At 44.3% G+C, this 10,000-nt stretch overlaps 1 pseudogene; it reads left to right on the forward strand.

Moving 5' to 3' along the window:
* The window catches only part of LOC139395343 (calcium/calmodulin-dependent protein kinase type II delta chain-like), an 80,334-nt pseudogene that overhangs the window by 35,367 nt on the left and 34,967 nt on the right, over window positions 1–10,000 (forward strand).

Below are 10,000 nucleotides of genomic sequence, written 5' to 3' on the forward strand. Positions count from 1 at the left end.
GCAGACACACCACTCTAAATCCTTTGATGCCGTCTACCCTAGTTCCTTATCACAGGGGACAGTTGTAATACTCGTCACTACATCCTGAATCAGAAGGTTGTCTGGTCCCTCAGTAAAGTCCCGTAGATGTCTTCATTACTCATCACTACATCCTGAATCAGAAGGTTGTCTGGTCCTGAATCAGAAGGTTGTCTGGTCCTGAATCAGAAGGTTGTCTGGTCCCTCAGTAAAGTCCCGTAGATCTCTTCATTACTCATCACTACATCCTGAATCAGAAGGTTGTCTGGTCCCTCGGTAAAGTCCCGTAGATCTCTTCATTACATCCTGAATCAGAAGGTTGTCTGGTCCTGAATCAGAGGGTTGTCTGGTCCCTCGGTAAAGTCCCGTAGATCTCTTCATTACATCCTGAATCAGAAGGTTGTCTGGTCCTGAATCAGAAGGTTGTCTGGTCTCTCAGTAAAGTCCCGTATATCTCTCCATTACTCATCACTACATCCTGAATCAAAAGGTTGTCTGGTCCTGAATCAGAAGGTTGTCTGGTCCCTCGGTAAAGTCCCGTAGATCTCTCCATTACTCATCACTACATCCTGAATCAGAAGGTTGTCTGGTCCTGAATCAGAAGGTTGTCTGGTCCCTCGGTAAAGTCCCGTAGATGTCTTCATTACTCATCACTACATCCTGAATCAGAAGGTTGTCTGGTCCTGAATCAGAAGGTTGTCTGGTCATGAATCAAAAGGTTGTCTGGTCCCTCTGTAAAGTCCCGTAGATCTCTTCATTAGTCATCACTACATCCTGAATCAGAAGGTTGTCTGGTCCTGAATCAGAAGGTTGTCTGGTCCTGAATCAGAAGGTTGTCTGGTCCTGAATCAGAAGGTTGTCTGGTCCTGAATCAGAGGGTTGTCTGGTCCCTCGGTAAAGTCCCGTAGATCTCTCCATTACTCATCACTACATCCTGAATCAGAAGGTTGTCTGGTCCTGAATCAGAAGGTTGTCTGGTCCCTCGGTAAAGTCCCGTAGATCTCTTCATTACTCATCACTACATCCTGAATCAGAAGGTTGTCTGGTCCCTCTGTAACGTCCCGTAGATCTCTTCATTACATCCTGAATCAGAAGGTTGTCTGGTCCTGAATCAGAAGGTTGTCTGGTCCTGAATCAGAAGGTTGTCTGGTCCCTCTGTAAAGTCCCGTAGATCTCTTCATTACTCATCACTACATCCTGAATCAGAAGGTTGTCTGGTCCCTCGGTAAAGTCCCGTATATCTCTCCATTACTCATCACTACATCCTGAATCAGAAGGTTGTCTGGTCCCTCGGTAAAGTCCCGTATATCTCTCCATTACTCATCACTACATCCTGAATCAGAGGGTTGTCTGGTCCTGAATCAGAAGGTTGTCTGGTCCCTCGGTAGAGTCCCATAGATCTCTTCATTACATCCTGAATCAGAAGTTTGTCTGGTCCCTCGGTAAAGTCCCATAGATGTCTCCATTACTCATCACTACATCCTGAATCAGAAGGTGGTCTGGTCCCTCGGTAAAGTCCCGTAGATCTCTCCATTACTCATCACTACATCCTGAATCAGAAGGTTGTCTGGTCCTGAATCAGAAGGTTGTCTGGTCCCTCAGTAAAGTCTCGTAGATCTCTCCATTACTCATCACTACATCCTGAATCAGAAGGTTGTCTGGTCCTGAATCAGAGGGTTGTCTGGTCCCTCAGTAAAGTCCTGTAGATCTCTTCATTACTCCCACTTTGTTTTCAAACTTCCCAGTTGAAGTATACCAATATAAGTGTTGGTTAACTCCTGAGGTCCCTCTTGTCTCCACTAAGTTAAAGGTAATTCCTCTTTTTAGTTTGAGCTCTCCTCGTCTGGGTTCCCCGGTACCACGAGGGCAGTTTAAACCCCTAATGATGAATGAGTTCACTGAGATTTGGATTCCCCGGTACCACGAGGGCAGTTTAAACCCCTAATGATGAATGAGCACTGAGATTTGGGTTCCCCGGTACCACTAGGGCAGTTTAAACCCCTAATGATGAATGAGTTCACTGAGATTTGAGTTCCCCGGTACCACTAGGGCAGTTTAAACCCCTAATGATGAATGAGTTCACTGAGATTTGGGTTCCCCGGTACCACTAGGGCAGTTTAAACCCCTAATGATGAATGAGTTCACTGAGATTTGAGTTCCCCGGTACCACTAGGGCAGTTTAAACCCCTAATGATGAATGAGCACTGAGATTTGGGTTCCCCGGTACCACTAGGGCAGTTTAAACCCCTAATGATGAATGAGTTCACTGAGATTTGGATTCCCCGGTACCACTAGGGCAGTTTAAACCCCTAATGATGAATGAGTTCACTGAGATTTGGGTTCCGCGGTACCACTAGGGCAGTTTAAACCCCTAATGATGAATGAGTTCACTGAGATTTGGGTTCCCCGGTACCACTAGGGCAGTTTAAACCCCTAATGATGAATGAGATCACTGAGATTTGGTTCCCCGGTACCACTAGGGCAGTTTAAACCCCTAATGATGAATGAGTTCACTGAGATTTGGGTCCCCCGGTACCACTAGGGCAGTTTAAACCCCTAATGATGAATGAGTTCACTGAGATTTGGGTCCCCCGGTACCACTAGGGCAGTTTAAACCCCTAATGATGAATGAGTTCACTGAGATTTGGGTTCCCCGGTACCACTAGGGCAGTTTAAACCCCTAATGATGAATGAGCTCTCCTCGTCTGGGTTCCCCGGTACCACTAGGGCAGTTTAAACCCCTAATGATGAATGAGTTCACTGAGATTTGGGTTCCCCGGTACCACTAGGGCAGTTTAAAATCCTAATGATGAATGAGTTCACTGAGATGTGGGTTCCCCGGTACCACTAGGGCAGTTTAAACCCCTAATGATGAATGAGTTCACTGAGATTTGGGTCCCCCGGTACCACTAGGGCAGTTTAAACCCCTAATGATGAATGAGTTCACTGAGATTTGGGTCCCCCGGTACCACTAGGGCAGTTTAAACCCCTAATGATGAATGAGTTCACTGAGATTTGGGTTCCCCGGTACCACTAGGGCAGTTTAAACCCCTAATGATGAATGAGCACTGAGATTTGGGTTCCCCGGTACCACGAGGGCAGTTTAAACCCCTAATGATGAATGAGTTCACTGAGATTTGGATTCCCCGGTACCACTAGGGCAGTTTAAACCCCTAATGATGAATGAGTTCACTGAGATTTGGGTCCCCCGGTACCACTAGGGCAGTTTAAACCCCTAATGATGAATGAGTTCACTGAGATTTGGATTCCCCGGTACCACTAGGGCAGTTTAAACCCCTAATGATGAATGAGTTCACTGAGATTTGGGTTCCCCGGTACCACTAGGGCAGTTTAAACCCCTAATGATGAATGAGCACTGAGATTTGGGTTCCCCGGTACCACTATGGCAGTTTAAACCCCTAATGATGAATGAGCACTGAGATTTGGGTCCCCCGGTACCACTAGGGCAGTTTAAACCCCTAATGATGAATGAGCACTGAGATTTGGGTCCCCCGGTACCACTAGGGCAGTTTAAACCCCTAATGATGAATGAGTTCACTGAGATTTGGGTTCCCCGGTACCACTAGGGCAGTTTAAACCCCTAATGATGAATGAGCACTGAGATTTGGGTTCCCCGGTACCACGAGGGCAGTTTAAACCCCTAATGATGAATGAGTTCACTGAGATTTGGGTTCCCCGGTACCACTAGGGCAGTTTAAACCCCTAATGATGAATGAGCACTGAGATTTGGGTTCCCCGGTACCACTAGGGCAGTTTAAACCCCTAATGATGAATGAGTTCACTGAGATTTGGGTTCCCCGGTACCACTAGGGCAGTTTAAACCCCTAATGATGAATGAGCACTGAGATTTGGGTTCCCCGGTACCACTAGGGCAGTTTAAACCCCTAATGATGAATGAGTTCACTGAGATTTGGGTCCCCCGGTACCACTAGGGCAGTTTAAACCCCTAATGATGAATGAGTTCACTGAGATTTGGGTTCCCCGGTACCACTATGACAGTTTAAACCCCTAATGATGAATGAGCACTGAGATTTGGGTTCCCCGGGACCACTATGACAGTTTAAACCCCTAATGATGAATGAGTTCACTGAGATTTGGGTTCCCCGGTACCACTATGACAGTTTAAACCCCTAATGATGAATGAGTTCACTGAGATTTGGGTTCCCCGGTACCACTAGGGCAGTTTAAACCCCTAATGATGAATGAGTTCACTGAGATTTGGGTTCCCCGGTACCACTAGGGCAGTTTAAACCCCTAATGATGAATGAGTTCACTGAGATTTGGGTCCCCCGGTACCACTAGGGCAGTTTAAACCCCTAATGATGAATGAGTTCACTGAGATTTGGGTTCCCCGGTACCACTATGACAGTTTAAACCCCTAATGATGAATGAGCACTGAGATTTGGGTTCCGCGGGACCACTATGACAGTTTAAACCCCTAATGATGAATGAGTTCACTGAGATTTGGGTTCCCCGGTACCACTATGACAGTTTAAACCCCTAATGATGAATGAGTTCACTGAGATTTGGGTTCCCCGGGACCACTAGGGCAGTTTAAACCCCTAATGATGAATGAGCACTGAGATTTGGGTCCCCCGGGACCACTAGGGCAGTTTAAACCCCTAATGATGAATGAGCTCTCCTCGTCTGGGTTCCCCGGTACCACTAGGGCAGTTTAAACCCCTAATGATGAATGAGCTCTCCTCGTCTGGGTTCCCCGGTACCACTAGGGCAGTTTAAAACCCTAATGATGAATGAGCTCTCCTCGTCTGGGTTCCCCGGTACCACTAGGGCAGTTTAAACCCCTAATGATGAATGAGCTCTCCTCGTCTGGGTTCCCCGGTACCACTAGGGCAGTTTAAACCCCTAATGATGAATGAGCTCTCCTCGTCTGGGTTCCCCGGTACCACTAGGGCAGTTTAAAACCCTAATGATGAATGAGCTCTCCTCGTCTGGGTTCCCCGGTACCACTAGGGCAGTTTAAAACCCTAATGATGAATGAGCTCTCCTCGTCTGGGTCCCCCGGGACCACTAGGGCAGTTTAAACCCCTAATGATGAATGAGCTCTCCTCGTCTGGGTTCCCCGGTACCACTAGGGCAGTTTAAACCCCTAATGATGAATGAGTTCACTGAGATTTGGGTTCCCCGGTACCACTAGGGCAGTTTAAACCCCTAATGATGAATGAGTTCACTGAGATTTGGGTTCCCCGGTACCACTAGGGCAGTTTAAACCCCTAATGATGAATGAGCTCTCCTCGTCTGGGTTCCCCGGGACCACTAGGGCAGTTTAAACCCCTAATCAGATTTGTAATTGTTTTGATTAAATGTAATTTAATGTATCTGTGTCTGTTACTGTATCTTGTAGTTTAAATATTTGTATTGTTTCTTGTATTGATCATATTGATTATTGGAATTGTTGTCCTCACGGCACCATTGGAAATGAGACGCGAGGTCTCAATGGAATCCCCTGTATAAAATAACATTCTCTCTCAATTCAACTACATTCAAGGGGCTTTATTGGCATGGGAAACATGTGTTAACATTTCCCAAAGCAAGTGGAAGTAGATAATATACAAAAGTGAGAAAAAACAACAATATAAAATGAACAGTAAACATGACGTTCTCTGTCTGCAGCAACGGTCCACTGTAGCTTCCATGATGCACAGACAGGAGACTGTGGAGTGTCTGAAGAAGTTCAACGCCAGGAGAAAACTCAAGGTGACACGAACTCTTCCACTGTCCTCTGTTCTATTCAGAGACTCAAGGGATGTGTCTCTCCCTATACCCTATTCCCTATACTCTATTCCCTATACCATGTACTACTGTCTACCCAGAGCTCTATACCCTATTCCCTATACCGTGTCTAACCAGATCTCTATTCCCTATTCCTTATTCCCTATACCCTATTCCCTATACCATGTACTATTGCCTACCCAGAGCTCTATACCCTATACCCTATTCCATATACCCTATTCCTTATTCCATATACCCTATACCCTATACCATGTACTACTGTCTACACAGAGCTCTATACCCTATTCCCCCTATACCGTGTCTAACCAGATCTCTATACCCTATACCATGTACTATTGCCTACCCAGAGCTCTATACCCTATACCCTATACCCTATTCCATATACCCTATTCATTATTCCCTATACCCTATTCCCTATACAATGTACTACTGTCTACCCAGAACTCTATACCCTATTCCCAATACCCTATTCCTTATACCCTATTCCCTATACCATGCACTACTGTCTACCCAGAGCTCTATACCCTATTCCCTATACCCTATTTCCTGTTCCCTATACCCTATTCCCTATACTATGCACTACTGTATACCCAGAGCTCTATTCCCTATACCCTATTCCCTATACCCTATTCCATGTTTCCTATACCTTATTTCCTGTACCCTATACTCTATTCCCTATACCTTATACCCTATTCCTTATACCCTGTACCCTATTCCCTGTACCCTATACTCTATTCCCTAAACCTTATACCCTATTCCTTATACCCTATACCATATTCCCTGTACCCTATACTCTATTCCCTATACCTTATACCCTATTCCCTATTCCTTATACCCTATACCCTATTCCATATTCCCTGTACCCTATACTCTATTCCCTATTCCCAATACCTTATACCCTATTCCCTATTCCTTATACCCTATACCCTATTCCCTATTCCCTATTCCTTATACCCTATAACCTATTCCCTATTCCCTATTCCGTATACCCTATTCCTTATACCCTATTCCCTATTCCCTATTCCGTGCACTACTACAAGGCCCATAGATGTCTGATCAAAAGGACTTTTCAACCATTGTTCGTTTGTTCATTGTATTTAATTAATTAATTAATTAGACTTCATAGTATTTAATTAATTAGACTTCATAGTATTTAATTAATTAATTAGACTTCATAGTATTTAATTAATTAATTAGACTTCATAGTATTTAATTAATTAATTAGACTTCATAGTATTTAATTAATTAATTAGACTTTATAGTATTTAATTAATTAATTAGACTTCATAGTATTTAATTAATTAATTAGACTTCATAGTATTTAATTATACACTTCTGTTTCTGTTTATTATTGTCAAAAAGAAAATATCACAATAAATATCCTTTAATTAAAAAGAGTAGTGCCTTTTATAGGGACTAGGGCACCCTTTGGAATGTAGCCAAGCACACACCCTTTTATAGGGACTGGGCACCCTTTGGAATGTAGCCAAGCACACACCCTTTTATAGGGAATAGGGCACCCTTTGGGATGTAGCCAAGCACACACCCTTCTCTTTCTCACCCCCTTTTCCACCTGCTTTGAAATGATCAGCCCTTCAGTAGAGACTATAGTAACACTGCTGTTGTCTGGTGAAATTATCAGCCCTTCAGTAGAGACTATACTACCACTGCTGTTGAAATGATCAGCCCTTCAGTAGAGACTATAGTACCACTGCTGTTGTCTGGTGAAATGATCAGCCCTTCAGTAGAGACTATACTACCAATGCTGTTGTCTGGTGAAATGATCAGCCCTTCAGTAGAGACTATACTACCACTGCTGTTGTCTGGTGAAATGATCAGCCCGTCAGTAGAGACTATAGTAACACTGCTGTTGTCTGGTGAAATGATCAGCCCTTCAGTAGAGACTATAGTACCACTGCTGTTGTCTGGTGAAATGATCAGCCCGTCAGTAGAGACTATACTACCACTGCTGTTGTCTGGTGAAATGATCAGCCCGTCAGTAGAGACTATACTACCACTGCTGTTGAAATGATCGGCCCTTCAGTAGAGACTATAGTACCACTGCTGTTGTCTGGTGAAATGATCAGCCCGTCAGTAGAGACTATACTACCACTGCTGTTGAAATGATCAGCCCTTCAGTAGAGACTATAGTACCACTGCTGTTGTCTGGTGAAATGATCAGCCCTTCAGTAGAGACTATACTACCACTGCTGTTGTCTGGTGAAATGATCAGCCCTTCAGTAGAGACTATACTACCACTGCTGTTGAAATGATCAGCCCTTCAGTAGAGACTATAGTACCACTGCTGTTGTCTGGTGAAATGATCAGCCCTTCAGTAGAGACTATACTACCACTGCTGTTGAAATGATCAGCCCGTCAGTAGAGACTATAGTACCACTGCTGTTGAAATGATCAGCCCTTCAGTAGAGACTATATTACCACTGCTGTTGTCTGCTGAAATGATCAGCCCTTCAGTAGAGACTATACTACCACTGCTGTTGTCTGGTGAAATGATCAGCCCTTCAGTAGAGACTATACTACCACTGCTGGTGAAATGATCAGCCCTTCAGTAGAGACTATACTACCACTGCTGGTGAAATGATCAGCCCTTCAGTAGAGACTATAGTACCACTGCTGTTGTCTGGTGAAATGATCAGCCTTTCAGTAGAGACTATACTACCACTGCTGTTCTTCTTCTCTCTTTTTATTAGCATTTCTCTTTTCTAAAAATCTTTAATTAGTGAATTGCTCTCTCTTCCCCTCCTCTTTTCTGCTCTCTCTTCCCCTCCTCTTTTCTGCTCTCTTCCCCTCCTCTTTTCTGCTCTCTCTTCCCCTCCTCTTTTCTGCTCTCTCCTCCCCTGCTCTTTTCTGCTCTCTCCTCCCCTCCTCTTTCTGCTCTCTCCTCCCCTCCTCTTTTCTGCTCTCCATCCTTCCCTCCTTTCTTTCTGTCCCCTCCACTCTTTCAGGGAGCCATTTTGACCACTCTGCTGGTAACAAAAAACTTCTCAGGTACGTCCTTCTCTCTCTCTCTCTGTCCTTCACTCTCTCTCTCTGTTCTCTCCCTCTGTATCTCTCTCTGTCCATTGCTCTCTCTCTGTTCTCTCCCTCTGTCTCTCTCTCTTTCTCGCTGTCTCTCTCTCTCTCTGTTCTCTCCCTCTGTCTCTCTCTCTGTCTCTCTCTCTGTTCATTGCTCTCTCTCTGTTCTCTCCCTCTGTCTCTCTTTCTCACTGTCTCTCTCTCTCTCTGTCTCTCTCTCTGTCTCGCTTTCTCGCTCTCTCTCTCTCTTTGTCCTCTCTCTTTCTCTCTGTCTCTCGCTCTGTCTCTCTCTCTCTCTCTCTCTGTCTCTCTGTCTCTGTCTCTCTCTCTGTCCTTTGCTCTCTCTCTGTTCTCTCCCTCTGTCTCTCTTTCTCACTGTCTCTCTCTCTTTGTCCTCTCTCTCTGTCTCTATCTCTCTCTTTCTCTCTCTCTCTCTCTCTCTCTCTCTCTCTCTCTCCCTCTCTCTCTCTCTCTCTCTCCCTCTCTGTCTCTCTCTCTCTCTGTGTGTGTAAAACTCCAAAAGTAATTTCACTTTACTACCCATATCTGTCTGTTTTGCAGTTATTTTGATTCATGTTTTTCTTTAGAATTAAATAATCTGATTTTATTTTTACTTTACAATTAATAATTTTCTTCCTTTTAATTGTTTTTTTTATTTCTTTACATCCTTTGTTTGGGATGTGGTACCCTCGAGGTAAGAACTCACTTCCTCTCCGTCAGCCAATCAGTGGCCAGTGTTTCATGTCACTTCCTCTCAGTCAGCCAATCAGTGGCCAGGGCCTCATGTCACACCCTTTGTCGGTACTCTTCTACCCCTTTCACACAATATCGGGCCGATCCCAGCCAAACTGTGCTGGCTCTGATATTTTCTTGTCACATTGTCTCTTGTCGGCACGGTTACAGTAACTATGGAGGATGCGTAACCAGGCCGGCTCAGTACAGCTTGGTTTGGTTCGACTCAGTAGTGTTAAAATCCCTTTTTAAACATCTTGATTTTATACTAGTACATTAGTGAATATAGTGTATATATATATATATATATATATATATATATATACACATTGCATTGGGAAGTATGGAGATCCCTTGACTTTATCCACATTTTGTTACGTTACAGCCTTATTCTAAAATGGATTTAATTGTTGTTTATCAATCTACACACAATACCCCA

The sequence above is a fragment of the Oncorhynchus clarkii genome, unplaced genomic scaffold (assembly GCF_045791955.1).
Source record: "Oncorhynchus clarkii lewisi isolate Uvic-CL-2024 unplaced genomic scaffold, UVic_Ocla_1.0 unplaced_contig_9080_pilon_pilon, whole genome shotgun sequence".
NCBI classification, from domain to species: domain Eukaryota; kingdom Metazoa; phylum Chordata; class Actinopteri; order Salmoniformes; family Salmonidae; genus Oncorhynchus; species Oncorhynchus clarkii.